This window comes from Lampetra planeri, chromosome 24, assembly GCF_965212315.1.
Source record: "Lampetra planeri chromosome 24, kcLamPlan1.2.h2, whole genome shotgun sequence".
Lineage (NCBI taxonomy): Eukaryota > Metazoa > Chordata > Hyperoartia > Petromyzontiformes > Petromyzontidae > Lampetra > Lampetra planeri.
Window position 1 is genome coordinate 3,065,610 of NC_136130.1, and position 20,298 is coordinate 3,085,907.

Sequence of the window (20,298 nt, forward strand, 5' to 3'; positions counted from 1 at the left end):
CACTTTCAGAGGTTGTGTGGGAAACAGCAGCACGTTGTGTGGCCTGTCGGCATGGCTGAGAGTCGGGTGGTACACGCAAACATTTTTGACCAGCGTCCCCCGCCCCTGACCACCGGTGCGCCAAACGCGGTCGGACAGCCCATCGGCGCTTCATCTCCAAGGTTTCCGCTCTCAGTGTCGCAACCCTGCAAAGTTAGCGGTGTGATGGTTGACTTGAAGAAGCGCTTTCCTCGGGCCGATCTTTTAAGGCGGATTGGTTGCACCACCTGTGAGATTTCCGAACGGATTCTTATTCTTCTTGGCATGGCGTGCTGACACCTTCATCTTTTTCATCTGGCGTACGGCGGGTTCTTCACACTGGTCACCAACGCGCTCCGAACGTTCATATTGGCTCTCCGCAGTTTTTCGAAGTCACCTTTGCGTGCTGGGCTCCACAGACGTAGAGGGTGACTCTCACCGTGAACTGAAAAGTGGGGGGGGGGGGGGGGGGGGTCTTCCAGCGTGGCTCTGGGTGAGGTGTAGAGGCTGTGGGGGTCAGTGGTGCATCAGCAGTGCGTTTGTGTTGAGGCTGCACGGACGCCTCAACGTGCAGCTGTGGCTTGATGCAGTAACAGCATGCCAACGAACTGTGAGCGTGGGGCGATGCGGTGACATGCACTCTGTGCCGATGTCCAATCCCACAGTGGTGAGATGTTAACTACCTCGCCTGGTATGCAGGACGTCGTGGGATTCTATTGCGACCCTGACACCTCCGGTATATATATTTGGAGTTTCCATGCTCTCCAAGTGGTAGTGTGGATTTTTCTCTGGGTCCACTGGTTTTTTTCCTCCACATTTAGAATCAACATGCCCTATAAGAGTATTGTGGCTGTTATAAACTTACACGTGATAAGCCACTTCATTGAGCTATCATTTGTGGCCGGGTCACTTCTGAAAAAGAGCTGTATAACGGAGTAGGCATTACTTGGTTAAATAACTTTCCCACCTGATGACGGGCGCTTGTGTTGCGCCCTAAACGTCGTGATTTATATTCTTGGTTCTTTCGGTAAATTCACGTAGAAGGGAAATAATATAATAATATAAACATAAAAACAATAAAAATACATTATTATTAAAACAATTTTATTATTTCCCTTCTACGTGACTTTACCGAAAGAACCAAAGAGTATAAATAACAAATAGTTTATCGTTTAATCGGAGGCTCTGCCACTTACGTGTAATACGTGACTAACGTTAACACGTCAAACTGCGTCGTATCCCAGTGCGGTCGCTAGAGGGCGATCTGTCGGCGTGGCTGAGAGTCTGTTGTTACACGCGAGCATTTTTGACCAGCGCCCCCACCTACGGGAGCGCCAAACGCCTGTCGGACAGCCCCATCGCTGCCTCATGCCCAAGGTTCCGCTTTCAGTGTCGTCGGAGTGCCACCATCTGGGTTCAGGCCTTCTCCTCGTTTGTCACCCTGTAGAAATGTCCTTGAATGGAGCCCTCGTTTACAGTCTCATCCACAGCCAATCACCTTTCCGGATTTATGTTTACTCCCTTGGGCGGCTGACCTCTGGGTGTCACTCACAATGCCCGTCTTGGGAACCTGCCCTTCCTCTGTCCTGCACGCGTGTCTCACCCATCCAGTGGCGTAGTCACGACATTATCGGCTCGGAGGCTGCGTCAATCGGGCAGGTAGGGTCCTGATATATGATTTGGCTCGCACGGTCGAACCTCGGCTATATATATATTGCGGATCCTCTTGCCTAATCCCATCGTTACACTCGTGGGCTTGAACATTTAACGCTGAAGGGGCGCTCCGTTTTAAATACTTCTACACCCATCGTTAATTTCTCGTTCTCATTAAGTCTGCCGAGTGCTTGTCGACAATGCCCGTTCTATTCCAAACTTGCAAGTTGCTTTCCGTATTCTCCCCATGAAATTTCCTAACATCGTTGCCTGCACCTGGACTCAAATTCAAAATTCTTCTTTTCTAGTTTCTTTGCTAAACGTTAACCCCCACTGGCCCTTGTATATGCTGTGCACGCGCCCCACTCGTCACAACTTCCGCAGAAGTTATCGCACGGCTTTGAACGGGAATCGAACCTGCGAAAGTTGCACTCGGGTGGCGACACAAATCCGTGCTGTCCTCCACGCAACCCAGCCAGACCCATGAGCGTGCGGGGAAATCAAATAGTAAAGGAATTACGGGCCAGCTTCCCGATCAATGATTATAACATCAGTGCCATATAGTCTTTCCAGATTGTCCCTGTAATTCTGTTACCTCGGCATTATTATAGATGTGTGCTGCTCAGTAATGCGTGCGCATGAGCATTACCGTCCACGCGATGACAAAGCAGAGGACGTGTTGCCAAGCCCCTTCCCATATGGCTAACGCGAACAGCTGCAAGGCAGATGTGCCTCTTTGACCTTTTGACCCCATGGTGATCATGATGATGGTCCCAAAATACTGATGGTCTTTTTGTTCATACAAGAAATCCTGTTTGTCATGTTTGGCCGCTCCGTGTGTTGGATGTTAGATTTTTTTTTGCGCTCCGAGTAACGCGCAAACCACAATACCCAGAGAATATTGGCACAATACGAGGGGACAGCACTGAGAAATTCACGGTTTAGCCAGCATTCGACCTTGCCATGTTGCCTCCTGCAAGTAAAACTTGGCTGCAATTGAGGTAGTCGTCTTATTCACAAACAACATTCATAGCCATGCAGGCCGTTGAGGCTATTGGTGAGCGTCTGTGAAGGCCGGCACGGTGCAGAAGGGGGGGCTAGCACCACGCCCGACCGTCTTTGTCTCTCCCCTGTGCTTATGTCTTGCACACGCACACGATGGTTCCAACTCTGTGATTCTTAAACCCTCACCACCTCATTTGCTTCAGGCTAACACCCAGAACTTGCTCTAGGCAATCGGTTATCTCCCCCTAACGAAAGGAGCAACGGGGTCTGGTTTTCCACATTCCCATGGCGGGAGCCAGCCTCTTGGCGCCTGGTTCTCACTCGCTGTTGGCTTCCGACAACGTGGTCCGTCTTTCATTTTACTAAACGCCCCCCCCCACCCCCCGAAGGGAAGATGGAATGAGCCGACAGCCCGACGGGGATGTGAACTACCGATCGAGAGGTTTCGCGCTCTCTAACCCTTTCTCGTTCTGATGATGATGTACTATTTCCCGTTCCGTACGTGTACGTCGTCATCGGAACGTTAGAACATAAAATCACCTTATCGGTATATCTTCAGGTCGAAAGACGTGCCGAGGTTCCCACAAGGCCATGCGGGAGGGCGTGTGACACAGTTTGGCGCCAGCTGTCGTAGAGCGCGGTCGTGTCACTACGGTTCTCTGCGATGAGGTCAACGTCTTTAAAAACAACGGCGCTACGCCTCTCCATATCAAATTAACGCCGAGATTCAGCGGTGAACGGGACCCCACCCTGCATCTTGCGGACGTCTCGGAACGGGAAAGGTTTAACTAACCCTGCGGCGACGTGCAGCCCTGACAGTGACGAGCATCGTCGTCGCGCTTTCCCTTGCCGTCGCTTTCTCGCGGAGCTCCCTGCTACGGACGTCGCTGCGCGGGAGCGTACGAAACGTGGCCACGTGCTTTCCGCTTGCCCAGGCCACGTCCGTTAAATCTTCTTTTTCTCCTCACAAGCCTCACACTTCTCACAATTACATTGCAGTTGCGTTGTCGTGGTCGCGTCACGGGACGAAAGACGCTTCCGTTCGGGCAACGATCGTCAGTGAGCGGCATGTTTGTGTGTGCGTGAGATGACGGACCCTGGAAGCTGAATTGCAAAACTGCTTCTCAAATCCCTTAATTAGGATTCCTTATCCGGACGACAAGAGCCTGCCAAGCGTGTTCATCGCTTGTCAATCAAACAAAGGAAAAACATTCTTGGCGCGGGAATTATCCGAATTAAGAGACGTACGAAATGTAATATGCTCTGGACCTTCTGTGTGCGCTGTCATTCATTGGCGGTTGGGACTGACACCACCGACGTGGTGCAATTGAGCGCCCGGTTTCATCGCAGGTGGCCGATTCTAACAAAGGAGCTCAGTGGTGCCGGCTTGGCGCTGGTTGTTCTCGCGCGATAGTGGCCCCCCCCACCCCCCACTGCACGACGCGTGACCCATACAACCTTGGCGTCTCGGTGATTGGTGATCGGGCTGAGATATTCACGCCACCCCTACTTGTGGTTACCCGGACTCCAACCCAGGGGGTCCACGGTGCAGGCTGCTCGGTGTCTCTGGCGAGAGAGTAGGGGGGGGGGGCACTGAGTACCCCGTGCCGCCCGGCCACCGCTTGCTCTTAGCTGGGTTTTATTTCCCCCCCCCCGCCCGCGAGCTCGCGCTGGGATTTTTTTGCTTTTTGTTGCGAAATCGGCTCCAACTCGAACCGCTCGCCGTCTTTTTGTTTCTCGCCAGCGGTCGCCTTTATTCTCCAGTGGGCTTCTCAACCCTCCTCCTCCCACCCAGCCTTCCCACCCCCCCCCATTGAACCCATCCTCATCCCCCCACCCTCTCTCCACTCTCCACAGCCTCCGCCTCCTCCGCCACCGCCCTTCCATCTCTCGTGCTCCCACAATTCTCCCTCCCGCCAGCCCAACCACATCGCCACTGTGTTCTCCGTGATAGCTTATTGTTCTCAATCTGTCTTCTCGCACAGAGACACACGCGTGCGTGCGTGCGTATGCGCACGCGCGCGTGCGTGCGTGCGTATGCGCACGCGCGCGTGCGTGCTGGCACGTTTTTAAAAAGCGCTCGCGTTCGTTTTACCGTTACGCTCGTCCCGTATAGCAACTGGCCCTTGCCACGGTCACGTGGCATTTGCACATTACGAGCAGCGGTACGTTCCGCTTGCTGCGTTTGCCACGTGTGATAACGATGATGCCCATGACCAAATAACCTGGAGAACATGCCCCATCTTGTCAGATTTTGGGAGCTAAGCAGAGTGGAGACTTGCTGGTCTTTGGTTGGGTGACTGCCATGCAGGTGCTATAGGCTGTAGCGCTGCTTGGTGGGCAGCAGAGGGCAGTGCAGCTAAACCCATTGTCGTACTGTATGTCTGTGCTCCCAGCAACCAATCACCACCGCGGTGAAGTAGGGTCAAATAACCCCCCACGATGCGGGTGGTGCGGGGAGACCCTCGTCAAGGGGGCTGTGCGTGTACAACGATAGCTTCTGAAAATCGATCGACCGTGCGCCCGCCATAGGAACGAGGAATTTCCGTCCTGCGGCCGCTTGCTCTGGAATGCCCACGGATGGCCGCTGCGGGTGGCACCTCACGATGGGGGAGGGGGTGCGGGGAGGGGGGGATACCTTTGCACTCGGCTCGAGTAATTATAGCGGCATTATTTATAAAATGCTCGAGCTCCTCGCCTGTTTGTACATTACACTTCATTATATTACGATAACGCCTCTTAATTTATGTTTGTGCCGATCTTAATTGGTTGTTATTTTTGGCTCCATTGTGCACAGCACGCAATTTGTGGGCTTTTTGTTGCGTCAATGTTTGCCGCCTCGTGCGTGCGTGCGTGTGTGTGCGCATGTTGTGCCGTACATATCCGACTAGATTGTTTTTCTGATTTCATGCCTGCAGGTTTCTCCCGTCTCACGTTTAAAAGCGACATGTTTTCTCAGCGAGCACTCAACCCTGGCCTCTTAAAGAAAGGATTTTGAATGATTGGTTAAATACAAAGACAACGACCCCTTCGTGTAGCCCCCAGACTTTTGGGGTTCGTTGCTGTTAGCGAGCACCTTTGAAGGCCGGCACGGCGCACGAAGGGGTGGGTGGCCAGCACAACGTCCGGCCGCCTTTGTCTCTCTGGTGCTGATGTTTGTACACACCGAACCAGGCACTCGTTGGAGGTAGAGTCAACCTCAGAGAGGCACAGTCCCGGTTCAGATAATCTTCACTGGTGTTGGCCATCAACGGGAATTTAACTCGGGTTGCCAGGTTCATAGCACATCACGTAAACCACTGCGCCACACACACACTCACGGAAACAAAGATTCCCTCTCTATATAGCCTTAACAGATTTTTGGGACAAGTGCTGTTAGCGAGCACCTATGAAGGCCGGCACGGCACACGAGCCAAGACCACGCCCGACTGCCTTAGTCTCCCTAGTGGTGATGTTTTGCACATCGCACCAGGTACTCATTTGACGCCGAGTCGACCTAGGGGAGGCCCAGATCCATTTCACATAATTGTCATTGATGTTAGCCATGAGCGGGAATCGAACTCGGGTCGCCGGGTTCGTAGTGCAGCGTTGCTACCTGCTCCACTACTGCTCCAACACACACACACAAAGACAAATGTGTTCTGTTGAGGCTTCAAAGACTTTTGGGGATCGGTGGTGATGGGTGCTGGTATTGATGTTGGTAATGCAGATTGAATTTGGTGGTGGCGTTGGCGACGGTTGTGCCCGATGGTTGTGTGGTAAGGTTGTTGGTGTTCGTGGTGGTATTTTTTCGTAATGTTGATGATAATGATGGTGAATGTGGTAGTAATGGTGGAGATGATGGTGGTTATCTTGAGAGCGATGATGGGTGGCGATGGTAACGATATCGGCGGTTGTTGGCATTATTGATTGTAATCACAACCATTAGGATGTTAATTTTAAGTAGTGCCAGTGGCGATTGTTTTCTCCGTGTTGTTGGTGCGAGCGCTGGTCGTGATGATGGTGACAGCCGAGCCGACGGTAGTGGCGATGATCGGCGGCGGCGATTACGAACGTGGTAACAATTGCGCTGATTGAACTTGTTTGTTGTGCCGCAGCTGGCCGCTTTCTCGGTGTGGGGCGGCGATTGCGGCCCTTGGCGACGGCAATGCCTGCGGTGTCGGTCGTCGGTTGCGGAGCGAGTCGCGCTCGCGGCAGCGCAGCTGTGACCCGAAGCCGCGTGCTCCGCTCCCTTGAGCGACGCTGGCACGGCGATAGCGCTTTCCGCTTAGTGTCTGGTGGCATCGGTGGCGACGGTGGTGATGGTGGCGACGGCGGCAGCCGTGACACGGCATGGGGTGGCGCAACCGGTCTGTCCCAAGCCGCATCGCTCTTGTCTGGCGTTTGCAGATTAAGGGAGGGATGGGAGTGTTGGAAGTGTGTGGGGGGGGGTAGGGGGCGGGGATAGTTGTGGTGATGGTGATTGTAATGGGGGTGGGGGGCAGCATTTGTGAGTCTTGCCGTGCGGCACTTCGTTCATACATTATGCATGGCGACTGGCTGTAGGCCTGCAGCCCTCCCCCCCCTTGCACTGCCCCTCTTCCTGCCCCCCCTCCGCCCTCCTGCTCCACCACCACCTCTTCCCCCTTGGGGGTTGCCATGCACAGCTGCTGCCCAATTGATGAAGCCAATCAAAAGGAGAATCTCGCACCAGTTCGGCCCGCCGTTTATCTCGACGGCAGCGCTCCGCACTCGCCGCCCTGACCACTCCTCACCGTCGTCGCCCTTAGCTCTCACCCCCCCCCCACCTCTCACCCACGTCACTCGCTCACCCGATGGCCGGCGAGTCTCTTTATTTTCTCTGTCGCCTCTAGCAAAGGCGGCAGGCGTAACGCCGCATCTTTTATTCTGTCCACGCTTGTTTTCTGTGTGTGTGTGTGTATTGTGTGAGAGTGTTTTTATATATAAAAAAAAAACACTACACTTGTTTCTCCCCATCCCTTTGTGACCAGAATCTTGTTAGACTGCTTAAGCCTCGAGTATTATCTCGATCATGTTTGGATCACGCTCAGACTGTTTATTATTAAGCGTGTGCGCGTGTGTGCGCGCGCGTGTGCGTTCACGTTATGGTGGAGCGGTGGTGATGTGGTGGGAGCTTTGCTCGACAATTCTATCTACACTGGTTCAATTCCTGGTCACGGTCGTTCTTTAACCCCCCAACCCCATTCCTCCTATCCAATTATGGACTGACTCTCGTACGTAATCGCCACTGCCTGTCGCCTACCTCTCCCCACTCTTTTCACTCTCCCCGTGCACCCCATTCCATTCACTAAGGCCTACCGCAAACCTCCGCTGAGCGCGAGGCCGCTCCTTTTCTTCTGCTGCCCCACTCTCTGGATTTCCTCCCTCCCGATTGTTCTCATTGATTGACTGCCTCCCCATCCATTGTCGTCTATGCTGTTCTTACTGCTTCGCTTTGATACGCAGCTACCCATCCTTTCAGTTAACATTTTTTTCCCACAAATTTTGCAACCTTTTAGATGTCGTTGCGTGAAACTGGTACAATTCACAAGATGTTTTTGTCAATATACACAGAAAGAGGCGGGGTACCCGTTGCATCGATCAATAGGTTACAATTTATTTGGAAAAATCTGGGAGAATTGATAATGATCTCCGGTTTATAGAGGTGGTGTGTGTATGGCATGCTGATGTTACCTTTCGGCCAATGGGAGTGATCGAGACGAGGATGCAGGCGAGGCTGCTGTGCAGGAAAAGGAATCGGCTCTTGAATCGCATCATCCCATTGACTCCAGGGTGTGGGGGTCGATTCACTAGGTTACAGTATGTGTCTAATGGGCCCTAGCCTGGTTAACCAGAGGCTCCTGTACACAGGTATATATCGGAACCAGTTTTTTTAATATATAAAGGATGATTTCTTGCTTGAGTGGTTTGTCCTTCACCCCCGAGCCCATGTGAGTGGAATGGTCAAGTGGGGTGATCGGGCGTCAAAGCTTCTTGGTTTTAAATCTTTTGGAATTTACATTATCGAGCAAACCCTGCCCGGGTACGAGCACTGTGCTTCGAGCAGTGGTCTCACAAGCAGGAGGCTGCTCGTTAACTCTCTGGGTCAAGGCCAACTTTGCCCATCATCCCTCCCCAGGTTAAGTCAAAATAAATAGTACTTTGTAATAATAATATTATTAATTTAAACATGTAACGCGCCGCTGCTCGGCCTCGTAGCGAGAGGACGACTGGGAGGCACGGGAAGGAACCACTCCCAGAAGGAAGGAAGGCAGCAGCAGCCACGCGATGAGCCGGCGCCAACAATCCATCCAAGTTCTGCGGTCCTCTATATATTAAGGTGTTCTTGGCCAATTAATGCATGGCTACGCGTGGAAGGAAACCAGAGCACCCGGAGAAAACCCACGTCGTGTGCGAGGGTGGGCAACACCCTATCCCAATACAGATGGAAACGGAGATTCGTCCACTCGCTGTACCGTCTTCTCCTGGCAAGAAGGCAAGTGGTAGTAAAGAAATAACTTTTTTTATTCAGCAAGTAAGGCCCACTCGGCGATATAGCTCTTTTTTCAGAAGTGACGTGGCCAACACGAAGTGGCTTATCGTCACATGGAAATGTATAGCAGCCAAATGCTCTAAAGGCATGTTTCTAAATGTGGAGGAAAAAAGTCGAGGACCCAGAGAAAAATCCACGCGGCCACGAGGAGATCATGGTTGGGATTGAACCCACGACCTCCTGTATACCAAGCGAGGTAGTTAACATCTCACTGACCGTGGCGCTCAAAATGACATGGAGAGCCTCGCGTAGACCTCGTGTTTAGATGTCGACGTTCAGCCGCTAGCTGTGCGCCACCGCTGGAGATGAGCACCGCTTGCTCGTCGGGTTAAGGAGCCGCTTTGACTCTCCCAAGGAGAGAGCAGCATCACGTTCTGCAGAGTGGACATTCAAGATCTCGTGATATCGAGTTTCGCCAGAGTCTGCTATCGCGAACCTGTAAAAATAATAATTATACCAACAATAGTAACGTAAGAACTGTTTGTCAATCCATTGCTGGATAAATGTCCCCCTCCCCTCCCGCACTGTGCTGGCCATGGGGGTTAAAATTTGGCCGCACCTCGACACGCCGGTTGATGCGGGTGGAGGTGAAATTGGAGGTTGCAGGACCAGTTCAGATAATCGCTCGCCCACCTTGTAGATGTCGGCTGTGGCCCGGGAATCGAACGTGTAGATCAGGAAATTGCCCTCGACAAACCAGCGAAACATCCGCACACAAACACAGTGACTCACGATTGTTTTGTTAAATTGATAATGCAATTTAAATGCACTCTCTCTCTTCACGTTACGGGACGCGTAATTGCCACTAGCAGGAAGTCGGTTTGGCGATTGGGAAAAGTCACCAAGAACGTAATGAAGGCGCGGTTATCTGTTGATTACGATTGCGCCTTCTAAGGGAAGTGCGGTGAGCTTTTGACATAATCCATGAAGTTGATTAACCACACGTATTTTCATCAACACTTCCATTCCTCGAAGCTCGAATGTGGATCAACCAAGAAAGCCTTTGCCTCTACCACCAACCTGTAATTTAGCTCCTGCCATCGAGATTACATTAGTTTAACACGTAGGCTTTCGCGACCAATATATCCATAATAGAGTTTTTTTTGGGTTACAGCGCGTTAATATAAATGTGTTAAACCCGCCACCGCCCGACACAGCCAATTAGTAAGGTTTGCCACTAGTTCAGCACACTGGTGTGTTCGAGAGTAAACCCACAACATTTACAAGTCGTGAAAGCGTGTATGTTAAACTCTACAATTCCATCTATATGGGTTCAAGCCCTGGTCATGGTTGTTCTCTAACTCCCCAGATCTCTTATCCAACCCCATTCTCCCTGTCGAATTATGGACTGACTAGCAGAAGTATACGCCACTGCCTCCTCCCCGTGCACCCCATTCCATTCACTAAGGCCTACCGCAAACCTCCGCTCAGTGGGAGGTCGCTCCTTTTCCTCTGTTGCCCCACTTCCTGGATTTCCCCCCCCCTCCCCCTATTCTTTTCATTGATTGACTGCCTCACCGGCATGCTGGAGAGTAAGCCCACAACATTTACAACTTCTCAATATTCACCCGGTTCCCTCCATGCGGTTATCTTGCGCACAGCCCCAACGCTGCATGACGCTCAAGGCAGGGTGTGTCGTTTACAGACTAATACCGTCAACATCGACGACAATTCGTTTCCGTCGGAGCTCCGCAATTGGCTGAACCGTTTCGTATGTGCGTCATTGTGTTTTGGCCCCCGAGAAATTAGAAAAATATACGCACGTACATTAATACGCACACATATACTTTTCCGGTCGCCTCTTTGTGCATAATGGTTCGGAAAATATAAAGAGCATAAGTAATTGGCACGAAACAGCTGGCGGAATTTAACACTGGCAGCAAACGCAATCAACAACTTTAATTACCGTCTGCCGATTTCGTCTGTAGCTGCGGCGCTTAACGGTTCCCCCCCCCCCCCACTTTCCTGTCGGCGCCTACGTTGATTTGTCTGAATCGCAATCAACTCCAGCATCTGGGCAAGGGTCCTTTTTTTCGGGCGTTCGCCAAAGTGGGGCCACTTGGGGGTCAGCCAAGAGGTCAGGAGCAGGGCTTAAATTAGAGTGATTTTTTTTTTAGGGTGGTGGTGCTGGTGGCTGGTGGAGGCGGCGTAAAGCCATGTTTGGCGTGATGTACGGCGGTGTTCGCAAAAAGCGTGCGATGCGTCCGTGATTACACGTTCGGCCGGCCGCCCATCTGTGTTGGTGCGGCAAGGTTATGGAGGGGCAGGGGGAGGCAGAGGTCAGAAGCCTGGTCCTCGCGCGCCGCGTCAAATGGGCTAAAGTGGTGCTCATATATTGACCCAGCAGTGGAGAGTGATTGCTGATACGTACGCTGTGGGGCCGGGCTTGGTGGGTGTGCGTGAGCGAGGTGAGTGGGCGAACGGGCGTGTCGGTGAACGAGCGAGCCATTTTACCAAGCGATGCGGTGGTGTCGCATCCATGCACCTCCGTGTTTCAGTTTTTATTTTGTGCTTTTTGTTTGAGGTGTGAAACGGCGACAGAACATTTCTAGCACTGCGAGGTGTTGTTTTACTCGAGACGTTTAAACTTTTTGACGCAGCCCCGATTGTTTGTGTTTGGATTTAGCACAAACAAGTGCGAATTTTTTTCTATTTCAATATATTTATATTTTCTTGTAATTGTTTTGAGGTTATTGTGCAGGTTCTGTCTCGCGATCACTGTGGAGCTATGTCACCAGCTGAAAAATATGCCTTCTCGTACACTCTTAGTTATAGGAGCGTCACATTATAATAAGAATATATTTAGATGTATTACATCACGTCGATGTTGATGCAAATTGCCTCTCACAATCGCTGAGGAACCACAGAAAAGCAGGAAGGGTGCCTGGCAGTGATCCAGGTACCATCAATTGCCCAAGTTCTGCAGTCCTTTATTAATGGAGATGTTATCCAGAAATTCATGAGCGTTTGTACATGTGGCAAGAAACCGTAGCACCCAAAGAGAACCCAGATGTGCGTGGGGGAAACACTCTATCCCGTACAGAGACGGTCAGATGATATTCGTCTACACTTTCATTGTCCCAACTTTTTCTGGCAAGCGCGCAGGGTATGATGCCTCAACACCCACGGGGAAGGGAAATTCGTGATCTTTGTGCCATCCGCCAACCCTCGCTGCCTCGACAGTGCTGGATTACATGCGTGCGTAGCTACCGCTGCCCTGCATTATCTGAGAGCTGCTCCAGTCGATGTATGTTGAACTTATTTTGCACCGTGCGTCGCCAACCGTGCTAATCAGAGATTCCACAAAAGTATAAATCAGTGGGCCACTATGCCGTGCAAAGAATAATATTGCCCCACGTCAGCCATCCGATGCCTTCGAATATTTTAGCCAAAGTCACGGAGATAGAAAAATATTAATAAAAATAAAGTGAATGAAAAAAATGATGAAAAAAAAAAATAATAAAAACAAAAGAATATTAATATAGACTGTAGCCTGGTTCTTAATCGGAGTGAGTGTACTGGCAGTCTATGATGTAGACTGTAGCCTGGTTATTAAGTTTAATAACCATTGCTACAGTTTACATTATAGAATGCCAATACGCTCACCAAGCTTTGTAACCCGGCTACAGTCTACATTATAGACTGCGAGTATACTCTCTCCGATTAAGAACCATTACTACAGTCTACATTATAAACTGCCAATACACTCCGATTAAGAGCCAGGCTACAGTCTACACGGATGTTTTTTTATGCACTTTATTTTTAGTATTCTCTTTCTATCTACGTGACTTTACCGAAAGAACCAAAGAATATGAATTCCTGGCAGTCGCGAAAGTTTTAAGTCAAAATGAACTGTGTATGTATGATGGATCGGTGGTGGGGGAGGTGACCCGCATGGATGGCTGGAGGAACGGAGTTCTTCCAGACGATAGGGTCAGCAGATGACAATGAGGGACCGGTCATTATTTTGTTGTCCTTCGAGGCACAATTGGTGACCGGGCTGAAATCATCAGACCTTAAGTTGTTACACTCGTCGAGAAGCTGCGGTAAATCACAGCGGTGTGCTGCCTGGAATTGAACTCGGCAGCTCAAGTGGTGATCGGTCATTCCTCTCGACGCTGGGTATTATAAACCCCAACCGAGCTATCTGGCCCACTACCTCCTCCTGGCTATAAATGTCCAAGTGATAAGGCCACTTTGTTGAGCTGTCGTTTGTGGCCAGGTCGCTTCAACAAGAAAGTTATTACCTCCGTGGGCTTTGCCTGGTAGGATGGGGATGGTTTATTTTCATGTGTTGGGTGATTTGTTTACCTTTCGTGTACTTTGCACTGCTGTTATGTTTTTGTATTGTTTGTTGTTGTAACGCCCCTGCTGGACATCTGTGAAAAAGAGCTTGACAGCTCATCGGATTCCTCCAGTGTAAATAAATAATTCTGATTTTGACATTCTTGGATATGTGGCGGGAACAAACGGGGGGGGGGGGGTGGGGGGCTTTTGCTCACTGTCCCTCAGGGGGGAATCAAAATCGAGGCGCTTTCTTTCGTCATTAAAATAGTCAATTTCTTTTGTCGCAGACGCATTAGATAACGCGCGTGCGTGTGCAGCTGCGGCGGCTGCCTGTTCACACCGCCGATAAGGCGGTGGGCGCAGACGTCGCACACACGCACGGCCTCCTACGTCAACCGGCGCGTGTGCAGCTTTCAAATGGGGGACGGTCTAAGCCCGGATCGTGTGGCGCGTGCACGCACGCATGCGTGTATGCACATACGCATGGAGCATGCGCGCGCATAAAAGAAAGTAAAATATCCCCACCCCCCCCTCCCTCCCTCGTGTAGCTTTTAACAGACTGTTGGGGGCAAGTGCTGTTAGCGAGCAGCACCTGCGAAGGCCGGCACGGCCCTCGATGGGATGGGTGGCCAGCACCAAGCCCGGCCGCCTTTGGCCTTTGTTTCTCCAGCGGCGATGATTACGCATCACACCGGATACTCATTTTAAAGCCGAGTTGACCTAGGGGAGGCCCAGTATCGGTTCAGATAATTGTCACAGGTGTTGGCCGTGAGCGGGAATCGAACTGGGGTCGTCAGGTTCGTCGCGCAGCGCACCGACCGACACACGACCACCCCCCCTACACGACCGCACGCAGACACGCACAGACACAAAGACAAAGGTTCCCCATGTAGCTTCACAGCCCGAGAGGCAGGTGCTTTAGTGAGCACCAGCAGGTTGTGTGCTGACAACATGCCCAACCACCTTTGTCACACACATCCCTAAACACTACACGTGTATACACATGCACACACATAGACAAATATCTGCCGTGTAGCCTAAGCAGTCTGTTAGGGCAAGTGCTATAAGCAGGCGCCAGCACCACGCCCGGGTAGCCTTTGTCTGCCTGGTGGCGTGATGTCTTTTACACAACGCACCAGGTGTACTCACTGAAGGCGAAGTCGACCTAGTGGAGGCCCAGATATTCACGGTCACTGCCATTGGCCGTGGCCGGGAATCGAACTCCGTTCGCCAGGGTTTGCAGCGCAACGCGCTAACCGCTGCCTCGTCTTTGTCGCCACACGACACTCGTGTAAGGTGGGGGGAATCCAATTAGGTGGGAGTTGAGAGTCTAACTGAAAGCAGAGGGGGAGTGTGCTTTTGAAATTGCTGCTGCTGCTGTTGTGCGCTCGTACCGCCGCGCGCGCACGCCACTTTCGCTCGCGACTCGTGCGACCTGTCGCGTGAACTTTAAGGGAGCTTGCGCGATGGGTGGTTTAGCGGGACGCGGCCGCTGCTGCCGCTTCATTCGTGGCGAAGCCAGAGATAGAACTTGGTGGCGGAGGGAGAGCCGGGGGTGGATTGTTGTGTTGATCTCAACGTTTTTTCCGTTTAGTCCCACGAGGGCTCCACATCAGCCCAGGCGTCACCCCCCCCGCCCCCTCCCCCCCCCCGACCCCTCCCTTTAACCCCCCCCCCCCCCCTAGACGTCATCCGTAATGACGGCGCCACTCGTCTGGTCTGTGTGCCGCCGCCGCTGTCTCGCCAATGATTTCAATGACCTCCACGGCAATATTCCCTCCTGAGACCTGAGCTGAAATAATAATAAATATAATACCAATGAAAAAAAAAACCCTAACGCGTTTGGGCCGCAATGCCATCTGCTATGCAGTCACACCTAGGTTTTTTCGTGCATTTCATTATTATTCTTATTATTATTAATATTTTATTTGCACGGTTTTTAAATATTGTAGATATTTTTTAATTCGCATTATTGTCATGATAAGTACACGCGTGTGCAGTGTTGGTGTCAATCCATTACTGGATTCGGTGCCTCGTCGTCGGCGTTGCATTTGAGAAGTTTGCGTGTTGCGAAGTAATCGCGTCCGACCCGGTTGGTGCCGTAGGGTTAGGAGGAGGGCTGGACTCGTAGGACTGCCCCGACCCACGCTGCTGTGAGCGGGGAGAGGACCTTCTAAGTGTCGATGAAAGTTTAGGCATCTCTGGCCGAGCTGATGTTACAACGCGCCGCGTGATGCCGAATATTGGGACGGTTTGCCGAATCGTTTTTCTGCATGTGGTTGGAGTGGCATCGAGAAAAACATACGAGTGGACAACTTTAGATGATGACAACAAATGTGTACAGGGTCGGCGGACAGTCCACTTGCTGCACTGCCACCGACCGTTTGTGCGGCAGACCGGCAGGTCGGTAGTCTCCTGCCCACGAGAAAGAACTTCTGCGGCACAGACCAACCCAACGCCGCTTCCCAACCCCTACCGGCTTTCAGGCCACGCGCCACCAATAATATCTTGCCTTTCCATTAAATGATACGTGCGTACGCACACTAAACCGTGTTTTGTGTGCGCGTGTGGGTGGGCGCACGACTCAAAAACCCACCGGTGTTTACCAGTCACCCGCCGCGTCGCAGCGTGAGCGGCGCGCCGCTTCGTTGCATAATCCGCCCGCGCTCGTGTGCACGACCTTGTTCTCCTCGTGATATCGCGGCCCGGCTGCCGGACAGCAGGGGATGCGAGAGTGTGGTGGGAGGAAGAAGGGGGGGCGGGAGGGAAGGGGTTGGGGCAACACAAGTATTGCGGCAGGGGGCGGTACAGCAAGTGGGTTCCTGTGTCCGCCCGGTCGTCCGTCCGTTCGTCCGTGTGGCTGCCGGAGCGTGCGAGCCAGCCAGCAGGCGAGCATAACAAATGGCGCCGGGTGCGAGTGGATGTCACTGCTGGACTGGCTCACCCCCCCCCACCCCCAGCACCCTCATCGCGAGCCGATTCGTCAAGCACGTCGGTTGCAATCTTCTCCATCGCTGGGTTTTAGCCGGTGGATCTGAAAAATAATAACGTGTTTAATTCACATTCCCGCTGTTCTCTGTCCATTGGAGCTGTCCAACGCCTTGGTGCTGAAAAGAAAAACGCCACGCTTCGCAACACGGAGAGAAAAAAATACAGCATTTTTTCCAACGTCTGCATTTCACCTTGTCGCTGTAACCTTGCGTACAATTTCTCCGCACGCCCCCACGCCTCCCTCTTTCTCCGTTCCCCCCCATCAATCCCGCTCCCCCTCCCCGTCTACTTCCCCCCCCCCCACATCTCCCCTCTCCCGCCATCTCTCCCCGCTCCCTCCCCGTCTCTCCCCCTGATCGCCACTCCCCCCCCCACTTCTCCCTCCACGTTCCTCCCCGTCTCTCTCCACGGATGCGTTTTTCCACTCGGTACGCCGCCGCGTGTCCTTTCCCGTCCGCTTCTCCCGCGCCACGCGGAAGGAGGACGAATGGGGAAGCGCGCCTCCGAGCTTTTGTCTTCGTTTAGAACCCTTCCACGGCCCCCCATGATCCCATCGGCAGTCTCCGTGGGGGTCTCCCCGTGGACTGGGGCCACTCACCGGAAAAGTCGGTCCCCCCCCCCCACCCCCGCGGTGCCCGGCTGTTTCTCAGCCGAGACCGCTAGCGTCCGTGCGTTCAGCGGGGGTGCTGGGTCCGTGCGTTCAGCGGGGGTGCTGGGTCCGTGCGTTCAGCGGGGGTGCTGGGTCCGTGCGTTCAGCGGGGGTGCTGGGTCCGTGCGTTCAGCGGGGGTGCTGGGTCCGTAACAATGTGTGTGTGTGCTGTGCGGCAAGGCGCTGCCAAAGTATGGCTGGAAAGGCAATTAGTTTAACGAATGTCCTCTAAATATATATGTTCCAGTGTATATCTGTATATATGTTGTATCCCGTGGTTTAATGGTTTGCACGCTGGACGTACAGTCCAGAGGTCGCCTGTTTGATTTCATCTTGAGGCGTGGTAGTTGATGGGACATGTTTTGTGCATTGTCCTCTCTGCCTGTCCACCCAGCAGTGTTCATGGTTTCGCCACGGTTAAGTCAATCGGTAGGATCGCGTGTGTGGTAAAGTGAAGTGTATGGTTACTCCCACCTCTTGGAAGACGTCTGGCTAATTTGAAAGAGGAGACTTCTGCCAGCCGTGGCGTGAACAAGTCATTTCACGGCTGCACCTTTAGTTACAGACCTTTCGGCCGATGGTGGTGAGAGCTAGCAATACATTTTTCCATTATATATATCGATATAGGGGGCACCACGGTGGCGAGATTTTAACTCCATCGCCTGGTATACAGGAGCTCTTGGGTTCGATCCCGACCCTGACTCCTGAATATTTGGAGTTGGCGTGTCTCTTTCGCGGTGGTCGTGTGGATTCCCCCCCCCCCCCCCCGAGTCCTCCGGTTATTCCCTCCACATTTAGAATCGACACGCGTTTAGAGTATTTGGCTGCTGTAAATTTCCACACGATAAGCCACTTGAGCTATCGTTTGTCGGCAGCTCGCTTCTGATAAAGAGCTATTGGATAGCTCAGTGGGCCTGAACTGGTTAAAAAAAATCAGTAGCAATATGTGTGTGTGTGTACATAAAACTACTCACCAACCCACACTGATCAGTGTCGTGAAGCATTGCCAAACAGCTCCCGTGACTGGAATTCATGGAGAGGTCTTCATTCGGCATGTATTACTTCTTTCTCTTCACCACAGGTTTTCCAATAACCTTTTTTTTACTTACTAATTTAACTCGTGGTGACGCTCCTCTAATTGGGCGACTTAAATCACCCTCGCCCGGTCTCCGTGTGCGGCGAGACCGCTCGCCCTGTCCACGTTGGTTATCACGGCTGTCTAAAAATATACACGTGAACGCAGGCCCTAGATCCTCACTTAACAGCTTCGGGGGGTCGACGGGAACTAGGCACGTGTCCAGCAGCCACAGCGAGAGGGGGGGGTGGGGTGTAGACTGGGCGTGGTGTGCCGGGGCGCGGAAATATTTTCTGGATTGCTGACCCGAGACGGACGCAGCTTAAATTTAGCGCTGCGCGCGCATTCACTGCGTGCGTGTGTGCGATTGTAATTGCGTTGGATAATATACGATTGTCATTGCGTATAATCTACCGAACACAATTAAACGTGGCAGTTGCCCCCCGCTCCGCATCCTTAATTGAGTGCTTTTCATTTTCTGTAAGCGGTCCCAGTAGAAGTTACTCCTTCTCGTGGCAAGGACAAGAACGACATACACATAGCGTGGCATGCAATTGTTGACTGTCCCATGCCAAGTAGATGTGGATGATGATGGTCTACCAGCTGACCCATGTTGTGGTCTCACCATTGACACCACTGCGTGCACGCGCGCATGCACGCGCGCGCATGTATGTAACACGTGTCCATCTGCACGCGTACGTTTGTCTTGTGTGTGTGTGCACATGCAATATGTATAGAAGACGAGGCAGCTGGGAAGCATGGTAGATTGCACAACAGCCATTAAGCCAGTTTGCACGGTAATTTCTTTGGTAATTTCTACTGGGAATTAGCAGAGCGCGCCGTCTGCTCCGGAGTGGACTTTAAACACCCCGTGACATAATTCACGAACACACCGTCCGTCGTTGCCCGTCTTCCGTGCATGTACCGCAAAACTTGGACAAAACGTGACCCCCTGACAAGATAGCAGTTACAGCCGTGGTCGTTCCATTGATTTACCGGCCCCGGGCCATATGAATAGGGGCACCGTAGTAGCGAGATGTTAACTCCCTCACCTGCTGTGCACGAGGACGTCGGTTCGATCCCAACCTTGGTGAATCCTGCTTCATTATTTGGAGTTTGCATGTTTTCTCTCTTCCTGTGGTTGCGTGGATTTTTCTCCGGGTCCTCCGGTTGTTTTTTCTCCACATTTAGAATCGACATGTGTTGTTACATTTCCACGTGATAAGTCACTTCGTTGAGCTATCATGCGTGGCCAGGTCTCTGCTGAAAAAGAGTTATCTCACTCAGCGGGCCTTACCTGGTAAAATAAAAAATTGTTGAAATAGTAAACTTCCCCCACAATTCCCACACTTGTGCTCTACTTTCCCATTTCTAAACTACGCTGTCTCCCTATCGACTTTCGCTGTGCGTTTACAATGTCTCGCTCTGGTCTATAAATCCCTCCCAAGGATTGAGCAATTATAATATGATCAGAATGTACAATGCACCTGTTTACATTGTACTGCTGCTACTGTTTATATGCCGTTTATGATTTACAGCCATATGTTAATCCACTGCTGGATAAAGGCCTACCCACAGTTCCCATGGTCTCTGGGGTCATGGGAGATATTTTGGCTTCACCGCGCATGGCGGTTGCAAATTGGTGAACGTGGACCCCCGGGACCCTTTGGGATACCAACCTCTGCCAATGTTAGCGGTGACCGGGAGTCGAACCCGGGTTGCCTGATTTGTAGCACCATGCGATAACCACTGCACCACCACTCTACCCACTCTCTTTTAAGTCTTCCTCACTATAATAAATGAATAACCTTATCAAGTTCTTATCTTGATATTGAGGAGTGCTACTAATCAATTCACTTGTATTACATGGACAGTATATCCTGAGCATCAGGAGTAGTAGTCGTACAATTTTGGTTAATTGTTGCGAAATTCTGATAAGGATCTCGGTCTAAAGAAGATGCACTTTGTGGTGGTGTCTTTAACATTAGCAGCATGGGGATGAAGGTCGCCTGGCAAGTGTTGTGATCACCACTTCGTCCGCCGTCTTGGCTGCCACACTTTGCCTTC

At 51.9% G+C, this 20,298-nt stretch overlaps 1 protein-coding gene across 1 annotated transcript in view; it reads left to right on the plus strand.

Moving 5' to 3' along the window:
* PRKCSH (PRKCSH beta subunit of glucosidase II) overlaps positions 1-20,298 on the plus strand; it is a 94,576-nt gene that overhangs the window by 35,449 nt on the left and 38,829 nt on the right. The gene's annotated exons all lie outside the window — the stretch shown is intronic.